The sequence below is a fragment of the Triticum aestivum genome, chromosome 5D (genome assembly GCF_018294505.1).
Source record: "Triticum aestivum cultivar Chinese Spring chromosome 5D, IWGSC CS RefSeq v2.1, whole genome shotgun sequence".
Lineage (NCBI taxonomy): Eukaryota > Viridiplantae > Streptophyta > Magnoliopsida > Poales > Poaceae > Triticum > Triticum aestivum.
In genome coordinates this window covers 87,622,331-87,638,285 of record NC_057808.1, presented here as the reverse complement: position 1 = coordinate 87,638,285, position 15,955 = coordinate 87,622,331, and the positions used below count along the sequence as shown (strand labels likewise).

The 15,955-nt window shown below is 43.5% G+C and overlaps 2 pseudogenes; both read left to right on the top strand.

Moving 5' to 3' along the window:
• Positions 1 to 9,547, top strand: part of LOC123120302 (uncharacterized) — a 78,151-nt pseudogene extending 68,604 nt beyond the window's left edge.
• Positions 9,548 to 10,688: 1,141 nt separating this feature from the next.
• Positions 10,689 to 14,745, top strand: LOC123119611 (probable mediator of RNA polymerase II transcription subunit 19b; annotated as a pseudogene).
• Positions 14,746 to 15,955: the final 1,210 nt, after the last annotated feature.

Below are 15,955 nucleotides of genomic sequence, written 5' to 3'. Positions count from 1 at the left end.
GGGGGGATAACAATCGGTGGGGAAGGGAAATGATGGGATTTCTTTCCCCCACCTTTGCCAACGCCCCAATGGACTTGGAGAGCAAGAAACCAGCCCCCTCCACCCCTATATATAGTGGGGAGGCGCATGGGAGCAGCACCCCAAGCCCCTGGCGCCTCCCTCTCCCTCCCGTGACACCTCTCCCTCTCGCTGAGCTTGGGGAAGCCCTGCCGAGATCCCCGCTGCTTCCACCACCACGCCGTCGTGCTGCTGGATCTCCATCAACCTCTCCCTCCCCTTGCTGGATCAAGAAGGAGGAGATGTCTTCCCCAACTGTACGTGTGTTGAACGCGGAGGTGCCGTCCGTTCGGCGCTCGGTCATCGGTGATTTGGATCACGACGAGTATGACTCCATCAACCCTGTTCACTTGAACGCTTCCGCTCGCGATCTACAAGGGTATGTAGATGCACTCTTTTCCCTCTCGTTGCTAGAAGACTCCATAAATTGTTCTTGGTGATGCGTAGAATTTTTTTAATTTCTGCAACGATCTCCAACAATGTTGTGTACCAGACCTGTTGTGTGCCTTGCCATGAGTTTAGCAAGAGGGTACAATAGTGATCCAAGAGTAGATCACTGGACAATGGTCAAAATTATCCTTAGAGGATTAAGGAAATATTTCTCGGTTACGGAGGTGATAAAGAGTTTGTCGTAAAGAGTTATGTCGATGCAAGCTTTTACACCGATCCAGATGACTCTGAGTCTCAATCTGGATACGTATTAAAAGTGGGAGCAATTACCTAGAGTAGTTCCATGCAGAGCATTGTAGACATAGATATTTGCAAAATACATATGGATCTGAATATGGCAGACCCGTTGACTAAACTTCTCTCACAAGCAAAACATGATCACACCTTAGTACTCTTTGGGTGTTAATCACATGGCGATGTGAACTAGATAATTGACTCTAGTAAACCCTTTGGGTGTTGGTCACATGGCGGTGTGAACTATGGGTGTTAATCACATAAAGATGTGAGCTATTGGTGTTAAATCACATGGCGATGTGAACTAGATTATTGACTCTAGTGCAAGTGAGAGACTGAAGGAAATATGCCCTAGAGGCAATAATAAAGTTCTTATTTTATATTTCCTTATATCATGATAAATGTTTATTATTCATGCTAGAATTGTATTAATCGGAAACTTGATACATGTGTGGATACATAGGCAAAACACAGTGTCCCTAGTAAGCCTCTACTAGACTAGCTCGTTAATCAAAGATGGTAAAGTTTCCTAACCATAGACATGTGTTGTCATTTGATGAATGGGATCACATCATTAGGAGAATGATGTGATGGACAAGACCTATCCGTCAGCATAGCATATCGACCGTTCAATTTTATTGCTATTGCTTTCTTCATGTCAAATACATATTCCTTCGACTATGACATTATGCAACTCCCGGATACCAGAGGAATGCCTTGTGTGCTATCAAACGTCACAACGTAACTGGGTGATTATAAAGATGCTCTATAGGTATCTCCGAAGGTGTTTGTTGGGTTTGGCATAGATCGAGATTGGGATTTGTCACTCCGAGTATCGGAGAGGTATCTCTGGGCCCTCTCGGTAATGCACATCATAAGAAGCCTTGCAAGAAATGTGACTAATGAGTTAGTTGCGGGATGATGTGTTACAGAACGAGTAAAGAGACTTGCCGGTAACGAGATTGAACTAGGGATAAAGATACCGACGATCGAATCTCGGGCAAGTAACATACCGATGACAAAGGGAATAATGTATGTTGTCATTATGGTTCGACCGATAAAGATCTTCGTAGAATATGTACGAGCCAATATGAGCATCCAGGTTCCGCTATTGGTTATTGACCGGAGAGGTGTCTTGGTCATGTCTACATAGTTCTCAAACGCGTAGGGTCCGCACGTTTAACGTTCGATGACGATTTTGTATTATATGAGTTATGTGATTTGGTGACCAAATGTTGTTCGGAGTCCTGGATGAGATCACATACATGAAGAGGAGTCTCGAAATGGTTGAGAGGTAAAGATTGATATATAGGACGATAGTATTCGGACACCGGAAGTGTTCCGGAGGGTATCGGGTACATATCGGATCACCAGAACGGGTTCCGGGCACCCCCCGGCAAAGATATGGGCTTAATGGGCCAAGTGAGGGAACACACCAGCCCACAAGGGGCTGGTGCGCCCCTTATAGGGCCAGCCATATGGGGAGGAAAGGAAAGGAGAGGAGGAGAAGGAAAGTGTGAAGTAGGACTCCTACTTCCTTCCCCTCCCCCTCCTTTCTTTCCCCCTTGTCCAAACATGGCAGGGGGGCGCGGCCAGGGCAGGAGCCCTAGGGCCGGCCGGCCACCTATGTGGTGCGCCAGGCTGCCTCCCCCTCCCACCTATATATACGTGGGGAGGGGGCGCCTAGAACACACACCAACAATTGTTAGCCGTGTGCGGCGCCCCCTCCACAGATTACACCCTCGATCATATCTTCGTAGTGCTAGGGCAAAACCCTGCGCGGATCACTTCACCATGACCGTCATCACGCCGTCGTGCTGACGGAACTCATCCACTCCCTCGATACTTTGCTGGATCAAGAGTTTGAGGGACGTCATCGAGCTGAACGTGTGCAGAACTCGAAGATGTCGTACGTTCGGTGCTTGATTGGTCGGAACGAGAGGAAGTTCGACTACATCAACCGCGTTTTCAAACGCTTTCGCTTTCGGTCTACGAGGATACGTAGACACACTCCCCCCTCTCGTTGCTATGCTTCTCCTAGATAGATCTTGCGTGAGCGTAGGATTTTTTTTGAAATTGCATGCTACGTTTCCCAACAACCTATGCCTCCAGCCAGTCCCGGTGGACCGAGGGAGACACAACTTCGTGACTACCGATGGTCGCCGCCGAGCACGCTCACATGCCGCTATGTCAGTGGTCTTCGACGCCAATCTGCATGATGGACTCGTGATGTCCTGACCACCACCATCAACCACTGCGCCCATGAGAAGAGGGACCTCGTCGCTCGCGGGCACCACTCAGACTGGGCCCACCATCATCTACCCAGAGCGGAGATTTGACCCATCTCGGGCCCAAAAATGATCCGCCCGAGCACGGACAACAAGTCCTGGCCATCTTCGCCGCATGAGCACCCCGCACCACCGGCCCGGACCTGGAAGAAGAGAGGCACCACCAGCACCCGCACCCTGCTGCCAACCGCCGCCGCCCAAGCTGTAGCGACTGACCCGCCGATCGATGTAGCCACCGCGCGACGGCCGAACCAGACCGGGGCAAGGGGAGATCCCTGCCACGACCTAGCCATCCGCCTAGCGGAGCCGCGAGGAGCATCCAAGGCTAGCTAGATTCATTGACGACCTCGAGCAGCTCCCTTGCACCGCGCCTGCAGCACCCGACCAGACCCCTCGATGGACCAGGGCCACCACTACCCGCCTGCAGCATACCCCCTCTGCCAACAGCCATGATTACCTGGAGGCAGGGCCACGACCGTCGGCCCATGCCTACCCGACCTGCCCCGCTCAACACACCAGACCGCCAGGGCCACCGTTGTCTAGACCAACGTTGGCTCGCCGAGCACGCACCACCGCATCTCCGAAATTCGCGCAGCCGGCACAGCCCTGCCATCTGCCCACGTTGCCGGCACGCCCGTCTGACTTGCTACTGCCACACCCTTGTCACGGTGCCGCCCCGCGCTGCGCACACTATCTGGAGGGGAGAAATGCCCTCCCCCTGCAGCCTACACTGACTGGGCTTTCTCGGCGACGGCGAAGGGAAGGGAAAGCGGTGAGGGCGAGGGAAGTGACAAAAACTAGGGTTCACACCCTGCACACACTATTGGGCGAGACGAGTTTTCGATCAACTCGGATTCGTGTTCTAGCTATTCTAGCCGGGCAAAAAAAAATTTGACACTAAGTTGGTGCTAACGAAATGAGAAGTAGTACTACATTGTGAATGTTTTCGTTCCCTGTAGCATCTATGAACGTGGAGTTTTTATTCTTTTTCTTTTTTGGCAGTAGTAGCGTTTTTCTAACCCGAACACATTTTTTTCAGTAGTAAAAAACACACACATTTCGCCACTCAAAAAAAGAAGAAGAGAAAAGACACGCCATCACCTGGACCGTTGCAACTCCCGTCCCGAGTACCCTAGATGGAAATTTCCCTGTCCGTCCCCAATTCGAGACGGAAATCTCCCAATTCGAGACGGAAATCTCCCGTTCCGCTCCCGGTTACGGACGCGCCGCCGCCGACCTCCTCCTGCCCACCCCCGCCCCCGCTCCCGCTCGACTTCCTTCTGTATCCGCCGCCACGCCACGCCACGCACGCCACCTCGGCGAAGCCGCGTCCGCAAGGACAAGCCTCCGGCTGCCGCAACCGCCTCTGCCCCGGCTATAAAGGCGCGCCCTTTGGCCGCTCCGCTCCTCCTCTCTTCGCCCAGGCCATGCCTCTCGCCTCGATTCGTCCTCGACTCCTGCCTCTCCTCCTCCCGCGTCTGGTTTCATCTTGCTCCTCCTCGCTCGACTCGTCCGTTAGTCTAGAAAGAACTGCTCGTCCTCCATTCTTCTGTTTTGAAGCGCGTCTGATTTGATTGATTTTGCTCGTCCGCGGTTCATCCGTTTAGATAGAAATCACGTCTGGTTTCATCTTGCTCGTCCTCGCCGTCGCCCGTTTAGCATCGCTTCCGAGTTGATTTTGGTCGTCCTCGCCGTCGCCAGTTTAGAGTCGCGTGTGATTTGATTTTGCTCGTCCTCGCCGCCGCCCGTTTAGCATCGCTTCCGAGCTGATTTTGCTCGTCCTCGCCGTCGTCAGTTTAGAGTTGCGTGTGATTTGATTCTGCTCGTCCTCGCCGCCGCCCGTTTAGAATCGCTTCCGAGTTGATTTTGCAGGTCCTCGCCGTCGTCAGTTTAGAGTTGCGTGTGATTTGATTCTGCTCGTCCTCCCCGTCGTCCGTTTAGATCAGAATCGCGTCTGTTTTGATTTTTCTTGTCCTCGCCGTCGTCAATTTAGATAGAATCGCGTCTTGATTTGATTTTGCTCGTTCTCGTCCTAGTCCGTTTGGAATCGCGTCTGGTTTGATTCTGCTCGATCCCCTGTGTTGCTGCTGGGTTCTTTACACTGATGCTCTCGCGTGTTCTTCGTGCCGTCTCATCGGGGGTATCCGTGGAGGAAGCGAGCGGTCGGTCGGTCGGTCGGTTTGGGTTGTCTGGTTTGCGAACTAACAAGTCTGTTTGAGAAACTTCTGCGTGTGCTTCTGTTTTCTGAGAGACGCTCACGTTCCTGCGTTTCGTGTTCGCGTCGGGCCCTTGTTCGCGTCTGCTTTTGAAATTGGAATTGCTGTTTATCGTGCTCGTTCAGATCGGTTCCTCTGTTCCGTTACCTGCGCTGTTCGTCAGTTACTTTCATATCTCAAACGCATGCGCCCTTTGATACTGCTTGATGGATGTTCAGATCTCAAATGCTGCGTTGTTCAGATCGGTTATTTTGATTGAAATTGGGTTGTTGGCCCTCTGTCGATTCTTATTCAACTTGATGGATGTTCAGGGTGTTACTATGTTGTTTTCAATTGCTTACTTCTTGTCATGCTTTGCTCATGTTCTCATATATGGTGATGTGTATTCAGGGGTGCAAACCATTTAGGCAGAAAGTTTTACAAGAGTGCAAACCATGTGGCCTTCCTTTCTTCCTCATGTTGCTATTTCCATTTAACTGCTCATCATACGAGTACTAGATGAGGTGCTGCTAGTTAGTCCCCCTTAGACTTTGTTCTAGATAAAAGAGCATAACTCCAGAATTTTGTCATTACACACCTGGGCATATAATTCTGCTGTGAACTCCAGAATTTATTTATCTGTGAAAGCTTGTTCATCACATGTTTTTTTGTCAATGCTGCTAACTTTATAGCTTTCTGAAATTACTTTGGTCTTGCATGTATTAGCTTTCTGTTTGTGCCCCTATCTAAGTCTGTTTCTTGTGCAAGTGCTCCATTCTGTGTGTGTCACTGTGTGTGGCTTGATGGTGAATATGTGTGGCTTGACTCTGTGTGTGTGTGTGTGGCTTGATGGTGAATATGTGTGGCTTGACTGTGTGTGTGTGTGTGGCTTGACTGTGTGTGGCTTGGTGGTGAATATGTGTGGCTTGACTCTGTGTGTGTGTGTGGCTTGATTGTGTGTGTGGCTTGACTGTGTGTGGCTTGATGGTGAATTTGTGTGTGGCTTGACTGTGTGTGTGACTCTGTGAATATTGCATTTGCTTGATGGTGTGGCTTGTATGCTTTTTTGAATGATTGGTTGTATAACTTGTGTTTTATATTGTTGTGGCACGATTGATTGCTGTTTGTTGAATGCGAACTCGTATCTTGACGAATAATCATGTATGCTAACTTGGTATTGGTAGTTCCTGATCACCTATTACTTGTTTAGTGTAGACTGACTATTCCTTTTTCTGAACTTTTTTGTGATTATGTCTTCACATTGCACTGCTCGATCCATATCGACATCCCACGCTGTCTGATGAGGATAAAGATGTAAGGAACTCCTCCCAAGAATCTCTCTTGCTCTTTGTATTAACTTGACGACTAGGCTTTACATATTAAAAAAATATTTTTTTCGTGAAACTGGAGCTCCTTGCTGTAACCCATTATATGACTTTATGAGCATGCACCACTTTCAGGTTATGAGAAAAATAGGGTGCCCCAACCAAGATTGACTTCCTCTCTCTTTCTTATACAAGGCATGCAGAAGATGTGTGGCAAGTAAGTAACTCATTATGTCAGATATTTAGAGTGTACTACTTCACATTGCCATCTTTCCCAACAGATTGAATTTTTTTATATTGATATTGGGTTGACTAGTATCACATGTTTGTTTGCATTTCATACTTTGGAAAAATGTTCCTAATGTTGATAGAGTATTTTTTTCCTGCAATAGGCATGGGAGTTCCTCTCAAAGTTAGGTGATCTTAGCCAAACTCTGATTTTGCCAAAATTGAGAATGTGGAGGTAATTTCAAGATATTCCTTCAACATTCCTGAGCAACATGGATTTGTTTACCACCTATTGACTCCTTATTCCTTGCAGGGCTTGAACCATTTTGATGAGATCCTGGAAGAAGCAGATGGTATAATTCTGTCAAGAGGAAACTTTGGAATTGATCTTCCACCTGAAAAGGTTGGTTATCTCAACCTTCGCAATGCATTATCTCTTAACGTGTCGTCCTAGTAGTGAAAAAATTAGAGAGAATCACCCCAATGCATTGTTTCTTAAGGGTTGTATCTAAATGATGTTGCATTGTGGAGAAAGTTGAAGAGTAGGAAAACAGGGAGTGCAAGAAAACGAGCTAAGAGCCGTATCTATATAAACATACAGCTCCACTCTCGTTCTTTCTTAATTATTACAGTGCCACATCAGCATTTTGACTATGCCATCTTTCTAAGAGAAGCATTGTGAGTGCCCTTGGCAGTTGTGAAGGCATTTTGCTTGATTAACATGTATTTTCCCCATTTGCATGAAGCTTAGTGATGATTTTATGTGCTTTACTTAGATTTGCTCTTTTTTTAAACAAAAATCAAGGGTCTGTATTGAGCACTACTTTGTTCGTTCTTTAGGTGTTCTTATTTCAGAAGTCTGCTCTGCACAAGTGCAACATGGCTGGAAAGCCTGCTGTTGTTACTCATGTTGTGGACAGTATGACGGACAACCTAAGGCCTGCTCGCGCGGAGGCAACTGATGTGGCAAACGCGGTGCTGGACGGTTAGTTTTTGCCTCTTGCAGATATCTTATACTTTGGTGATCCTGTAAGTTTTTGCCTCTTGCAGAATCCAATGAAAATTCTGATTCCGAAAGCTCTGACTCTGAGGTATTCATTTACCTACCAATTTCGAAGCGGAAGCTTCATCATTTAATAGCATTTTTAATTATCTTTTTGCCTGATTTCACCATGTTTCACTTCGTTTTCAGAAGCCTGTTACCGAAGTGAAGAATTCTGCCGGTTGCTACTGCACAAAAGAAAAACCAGGAATTGGACAGCTTTGACACTGATTCTGATGATTCATCAGATGAGGTAAGAATCATATTTCTAGCAATGCATGTCTATGTGAGATAATTACAAAAGCATAAAACATATTTCTTGCACTTACCATTCCCCTGATCTTGTCGTTTAATTCTGTGGAGTTTGCAGGATATGGCCACTAAAAAACCAGTAGCCAAGAAAGTGGTAGAATCCAGTGAAAGTTCGACTCTGAGGAGGTATCAGTCTAATAGTTATATGAAAACTAAGGCTTCATTATTCTGTCTTTATAATGTGATACTAACATTTTCAATATATTTCCAGGATACCACTGCTAAACCAGTTAAGAAGAATAAAGAATCTAGTGATAGCTCAGATTCTGACTCAGATTCAGATTCTGAAGAAGTAAGTTCTCTGTTGTACTTGTTTACTCTTGGTAACTTCTCTTGTGTGATAGTTGTATTTCTTAAACATTGTTTTGTTTCTAGCAAATCTTTTGTCTATGCCATCTTTCTAATGCGGTTCCTTTCTATGTCCAGGATACCACTGCTAAAACAGTTTCTGTAAAGAAAGAAGAATCTAGTGGTAGCTCAGATAATGACTCGGATTCCGATTCTGATGAAGTAAGAGTTCTGTTACTTGCTTACTCCTGGTCACTTTTTTGTTGTGCAATGTTTAAAATTCCTTCCAATGCTTTGCAGCCAGCAAAATCTACTATTCCTGCTAAGAGGCTTCCGACAACAGAGAAAAAGAGTGAACATGTACGCATTATTTTTAAAATTTTATTTTCTTGAAAGCATTGTCTTCTGTGATATTTGTTGTACATTAATTGATCTTGTTGTAATTCAATATTTGCAGTCCAAGGATGATTCTGATGATAGTTCTGATGAGAGTGATGAAGAGCCTGCACTAAAGAAGCCTAAGGAATTTTTGGTGTTTGCTTTTTCATCTGAAGATTTTGGTCTCTAAGGTTGCCAAGAAAGAAAGCAGTGGTGATGATGACAATTCTGAAGAGAGCTCCAGCAGTGATGATGAAAACGATCAATCGGTGTCAATGTGAAAGTCCAAGCAGAACGAAGTATGGTTTGAGTATATTTATGCTGTTGTAATTTTTCCACTTATGTTTGATGGTAATCAGCCTCTAACTAGCTTCCTAATTTCAGGAACGAAGATCTGAATCACCCTCACCCCTCTAGAGAAATCAGTTTACTCATTCAAGTTCTGGAAATTCCTTATAGCTTTCTGAGTTTACTTCGGTCTTGCATGTGTTAGCTTTCTATTTGTGCCCCTTTCTTTGTCTGTTTCTTGTGTGCAAGCGCTCCATTCTGTGTGTGTGACTGTGTCTGGCTTGACTCTCTGTGTGTGTGTGGCTTGACTGTATCTGTGTGACTGTGTGGCTTGATTGTTTGTGTGCTTGACTCTCTCTGTGTGTGTTTGTGTGACTCTGTGTGAATATTGCATTTGCTTGATGGTGTGGTTTGTATGTTTTGTTAAATGATTGGTTGTGTATAACTAGTGTTTTATATTGTTGGGGCCTAACACTGCCTTTGCCGGTCCCAAGCCCGGATGTGAAAATGTGGAGGGAGCTGCAGTTACCTCCTTTGTATTGTTTGCATTACGAGTATCGATAGAAATTACAGTCTAGGTTACTGTCCTAATCGAATAGTGAATCTTCACATAATTTGTTTGCATGTGATTACTTTCTGAAGTTGTACGAGGTCAGTTTTTTCTTATACAATACCAAAGGGAAGCAACTGTGTGTGGCTTGACTCTCTGTGTGTGTGTGTGTGGCTTGACTGTGTGTGTGTGACTGTGTGTGGCTTGATTGTTTGTATGCTTGACTCTGTGTGTGTGTGTTTGTGTGACTCTGTGAATATTGCATTTGCTTGATGGTGTGGTTTGTATGCTTTGTTGAATGATTGGTTGTGTATAACTTGTTTTATATTGTTGGGGCCTAACACTGCCTTTGCCGGTCCCAAGCCCGGATGTGAAAATGTGGAGGGAGCTGCAGTTACCTCCTTTGTATTGTTTGCATTACGCGTGTTGATAGAAATTACACAGTCTAGGTTACTGTTCTAATCGATAGTGAATCTTCACATAATTTGTTTGCATGTGATTCCTTTCTGAAGTTGTACGAGGTCAGTGTTTTTCTTATACGATACCACAGGGAAGCGAGTAACTAAGAATCTAGGCCTATAAGGGTTTGATTTTTCTCCCTTTCTGATTTTTTTTACGGTGCCTTGTCAGCATGACGTGTATGGTGCTTTGGTTTTACTTCTGTGCGTGATTTTTTTAGGTGGAGAGGTCTGCACGTACGACACGTTTTGGAGTCCACCGCTTTGACCGTCTTCTGACGCTTTGACTGTTTCCATCGTAGGTGACGTGTGCTTTCTGGTTTTGACTGTTTCTCCTTGTTTGCCATGTATCATGTTTGTATATCAGTTTGTTTGGGCCGATTTTTCTGGGCTCTTCTTGTGGTACGGGTGTGTTCCTTTCTTTTTTCTTCTGCTGCCTATAAAATCCTTCTGGCGTTAGATCTTCTGGTCGATCTGTTCCAAGTCACTCTGAATATATTCCTGATGCTACTTCTGGCGGTGGATCTTCTGGTCAATCTGTTCTAAGTGCCGCTCAATATGTTCCTGGTATGTCTTTTGACCGCCCTGATTCAGTTTTAACCAATAATAAATAATCCAATAGCACGTTACACAATTGATACCATTCGACTTGTATACAGAAGTACTTCTTTGTTACTGTAGTTATGATTGTTAACTTGTAACCATCAGCAAATTATTGAGCAAGAAATATAGATTCGACGTTTAAACTTGGACAGCCAATCTTTGTCCTACTTTTGATACCTTAAGCTCACAGCATCTCTGGAATCGCCAAAATTTCCTCATGTGGACATTTTTTTGTCTATATGTTGAGCAACCACATTGTCTGTTGTGCCCCATGATAAGCTACTTTGTTGGACCCTACTAGAGAAATAAGTGCCCATTGTACTTGTATGCATGAGTGCATTTTCCTGGCATGGGTTCTTGATGTGCACCCTTCTCCAAATTGCCTTGGTTATATGCAATGCTGGTAATCCATAATATGACTCTTTCTATTTCAGGACCTAGGGAGCTCACTGGTGCTGTTGATTTAATAAGTCAGTACAAATTGCAGCCGCACCATGATTTCTTCTGCAAGAGGCATTTGCCACTTGCAATCTCAGATACACATTACCTTCACAATGTTGTGGGTGACACTGAAATTCGGAAAGGAGAAGGAATGAAGCTAGATCAACTCGTTCAGAATACTTAAGGGATAAGCCTGCTTATATTCAGCCCTTTGATATGGAAACACTGGGGCAAGCATTTCAGCTTCGAGAAACTGCTCCAGTAGATTTACCCTCTGTAAGATCATTTTTGCCATCCCACTTGCTTTATGCTGTTATTGCATTTTCCTATCACACACTTAACAATTAAACCAATCGACAGGCGGAAAAAGGCATACCTACTATTTCGGGCAAACCGAAAAGTGAGTCCAAGGACAAAGAGAAAAAACATAAAAAGCACAAAGACAAAGATAAAGACAGGGAGCATAAGAAGCACAAACATCGACATAAGGATCGGTCTAAAGACAAAGACAAGGACAAGGATAAGAAAAAGGATAAGCATCATGAGAAGGTTGCTGTATTTTCTTTATGTTTAAAATTAAAGTATCTCCAAGTCTTACTCAGCACTTAGCCATACTTTATATGTCCGCAAATTGTTCAGAAGAGGAAGCATGAGGGGACAGAGGATTCGGCAGACGTGCATAAGCACAAAAAAAGCAAGGTGATATACAATTATTATTTGCTTCCTGGTACAACAAATTTCCTTGCAGCACATTTTGTTGGTCTGTTAACATGACTTATCTATGACAGCATAAGAGTTCCAAAACCGATGAGATGGGTAATGGACTTAGTTAGCTACAGTTTTCTTCTTACTTCTATTGTCAATCAGTGTCATATTCTGTTAGAAGGAGGCTCAAAAGGTTTCCGTCACCAGACCCGCTGCAGATCAATTGGTACGTGCTTCTTGAACTTCTATTTGCTGTTGGGTAGATGCATAAATGCTTTTCTTAATTCTGTCTTTCGGTGAAACATGAATTGAAATGTTTCAGATTTAAGCTGCATAGTGAGCTTGTGTTTTTAGGTCAACCTAAGAGTTTTATTTTATTGTTTGGAGCCTAAATGATGAATATTTTAACATTTGGCGAATTATTTATTAGCCATTCAAGTGAATAAGATCTGCCTTTTGCCTGACTTTGCCAATATTAGTCTGATTTGATTTTGTCTGCATCTGTACAATATGTGATGTTAGGCACGGTTGCCCGGACATTACTTTATGTCCACCATCAGTTTTGGACCTGGACCAGTTTCATTTCGTCAGTCTCACTTGACTTGAGAAGTACAGTTAGATATTTCCTTTGATTGGCATCTCTAGTGGTATTAATATATCAGTCATGATGGGCCTGCTGACTTTCTTTACTATATATGGCATGATCTGGTTAGGTCTGACTTACATCATATAAATTCATAATGTAGTCACTAGTCGTTTACTGTTTTCAGTTTACGTTGCACTTTGACCATAAGATATGGCGATTAATTGGAGCACAATGACTTAAAAAAAACCACTCGCAGTTTACTCAATGATGTTTCTTTTGAAATCATCGTATGCCATTTGCAACTCTTTAATGATCTGCACCCTGTATAACCTTCGCAATTATTGCTTGATTTATTTTTTCTGTTGTGTGTGCTTTTGCGCTGTGTTCATATTATTGTATGGTTTTCTGTGGTTAGTTTTGGATCCTACTGAAGCGCGCCGGCGTCGGCATGAGATTCGACATGGGAAGCGTCCTATTTATGAACCACGGTCCATTGGCTGGAGTCAAGGAAATTCTCAAGCATAAAATGGCATCTTCTTACTCGGCGTGCTTTTAAAGGAGAAGTTGGTATTGAATTTATGGATCTGTATAGCTACCTGATCCCGGTGTATGAAATTGAGCCTCTTGAGAAATTACTGATGTGATGCTGCAGACAAAATTGTCCAATACTTGTGGTGTGAAGGGGACAAATTGTATAAGGCCTGCTGATTCAGAACCACCTCCACATTACTTGTTTACAAGTGGTGCCAAGGTATAAATAATTTGCAGGACATATGGGACACTAGCGATGGGCTTCTTCTTATGGTCTAATTATTAGTGTAGTGCATATTACACTATTAATCTGCCCTATTGTGATTCACATGCATGCAAAAATCTGCTCCTAATGATTTATTTCAGTACGAATAGTACCATGTCCAAGTTAATGGGTTTAAAGCTAAGTACTAGTATTGTGGCGGACTTTAAATGCATAATAATTTTTGGACAACTTTTGTAAATCAAAGTGAACTAATTTAATCATGATATAAAGGTTGGGCTGTTAGACTGAGTGGAGGTTAGTGCCTGGTGGCTTTGAGAAACTAAATAATTTACCTACTTCCGTCTATTTTTTTAATGTTTATATAGTAATTTCTGAAGAACAGTGATTTCATAATGGTGAGAGAAATGGCATGGCTATGTGTCAATTTTTTCCAGATTTGTCAGTGAAGCAACCTGGATATCATTTACTTGAGACTTGAGTGCTTGTCATTCTGTATTATTGTACTGGCAAATCTCCTAGTTCCTGTAATCATTTTTCCCGAGTAGTGTCTTTTTTCATCTGTACACATGTTCACTTCTTTTGGATCTGATGGAAACATAGGACGCTAGTTACTGAAAAGTTAATCCTTTTTGTTCCTGTGCATATTCGACTTGGATATTAACATGGCCCTCATTTCAAATCGATGTACTGGACTTGAATCATTTGCAGGATGAAGTCGAAGCGGCATGGATGGCAGCAATCAACAAGGAAATTAAACGTGTGTTGACAGAAGTTCTTCTGAAGGTTTGTCATTGCATGGACTTATTTAGCTAGGTTTAGCAGAAAATGTACTTCTGTTCTAAGTTCAGCAAGACTGCCATTTCTTACTTTTGTACTTTTGTCATTCCAGGTTACGGATGATCTTTTCAATGAGATCGCAACCAAAGTTATGAATGAAGATGATTCATCAGCTGAACGTGAGTGAATTATACTAGAACTTAATGTAAATATGTAAATTACATTGCTGATTATCGCCTCTGTGTTGCAGCAAATGAGACCACTGGTGTCTCTAGCTCAAAGGAGCTTGGTCTGGAAGAATCAAAAGTGAAGACCACAGCTAAAGTTGTAGTCCTTGCTAAGCCAAACAATGTTAGCTCTACTGGTCGTTCTGATGGTACTGGGCTAAGTTCTCCTAAAGGTGTTCTTCTTGGTCTTGCTAGTTATGATTCAGATGACGAGGATGATGAGGGTGATGGTGATGGCAAGGGTGTAATTCCGAATTTACCATCTGAAATTAAAAGTTGGTGCAGCTCATCCTAAAGAAAGTAAGTCCTTGAAAAACACAAAGCGGACATTGTTTCCCAGAATTTATTTTCTAAAGGAGGAAGAACCTTAACTTTCTGAGTTTACTTCGGTCTTACATGTTTTAGCTTTCTGTTTTTGCTCCTATATCTATGTCTGTTTCTTTCCATTTCTTGTGTGCACGCGCTCCATTGTGTTTGTGACTTTGTGACTGTCTTGTGATGTGCCCCTATCTATGTCTGTTTCTTGTGTGCAAGTGCTACATTGTGTGTGTGTGATGTGCCCCTATCTATGTCTGTTTCTTGTGTGCAATGCTACATTGTGTGTGTGTGTGACTCTGTGTGTGATGTGCCCCTATCTGTCTGTTTCTTGTGTGCAAGCGCTTGATTGTGTGTGTGCTTGTGTGACCGTGTGTGGTTGTGTGACTCTGTGTATTGCATTTGCTTGATGGTGTGTCCTGTATGCTTTGCTGAATGATTGGTGTTGTATAACTTGTGGTTTGTATTGTTGTGGTTTAACACTGCCTTTGCCGGTCCCAAGCCCGGATGCGAAAATGTGGAGGGAGCTGCAATTACCTCCTTTGTATTATTTTCCTTAGAAGTGTGGATATAAATTACTGTCCTAATCGAATAGCGAATCTTCACATAATGTCGTAGCATGTGATTCAAGCTCTGAAATGCTATGAAAAATCTAGCAAGTGTAATTGTCGTTAGAACCATCTTCTAAATTAGTCGCGCTGGTTTCTTAAATCTTGCTAGCACCGATGTTCTATTCTTATACGGATTTATTCTTAAAAAATCAGTCATCTGTTTTTTATTTGGCTTTAGGTTGAATTTTGTGGCTATCTGATCTTGCACAAATCTCAGCGTCACAGGTGTCCCTCATTTGTCCGTCACTCATGAGTGCGTGTTGGGTTTACTTGTTGTTGAGCTTTTTATTCGGGTTGTGGGTCGACCTCTCCTTGTTTGGGATGTGGGGGTCTTCTTTGCAGTTATGTGTCATTTCTAGAGAGGTTGACCTGCCGAGAGAGAGAGAGGAGGGCGAGGAGGTCTTCTTTCCAGTTATGTGTCATTTCTAGAGGGGTTGACCTACTGAGAGAGAGGGGGTGGGAGGGAGGGAGAGAGAGTACTAAAAAAATAATTAAAAAATTTGAACGATTAAATTACTGCTCCCGAATAAAAAAATAATAAAACAAGAAAAAAATTTGAACGATTAAATTACTGCCCCCGAATATTCAACCGATCGATTAATTTCTTATAATGTACTCTATTTTTCTTTGCCAAATATAAGCCAGCAAACGTCGACATTTTCCCAAAAGTCTTCGTAGAGAGAGAGAGAGACTACTAAAAAATAATAAAACAAGGAAAAAATTTGCACGATTAAATTACTGCTCCCGGATAAAATAATAATAAAACAAGAAAAAATTTGAACGATTAAATTACTGCTCCCGAATATTCAACTGACCGATTAATTTCAAACGTCGACGTTT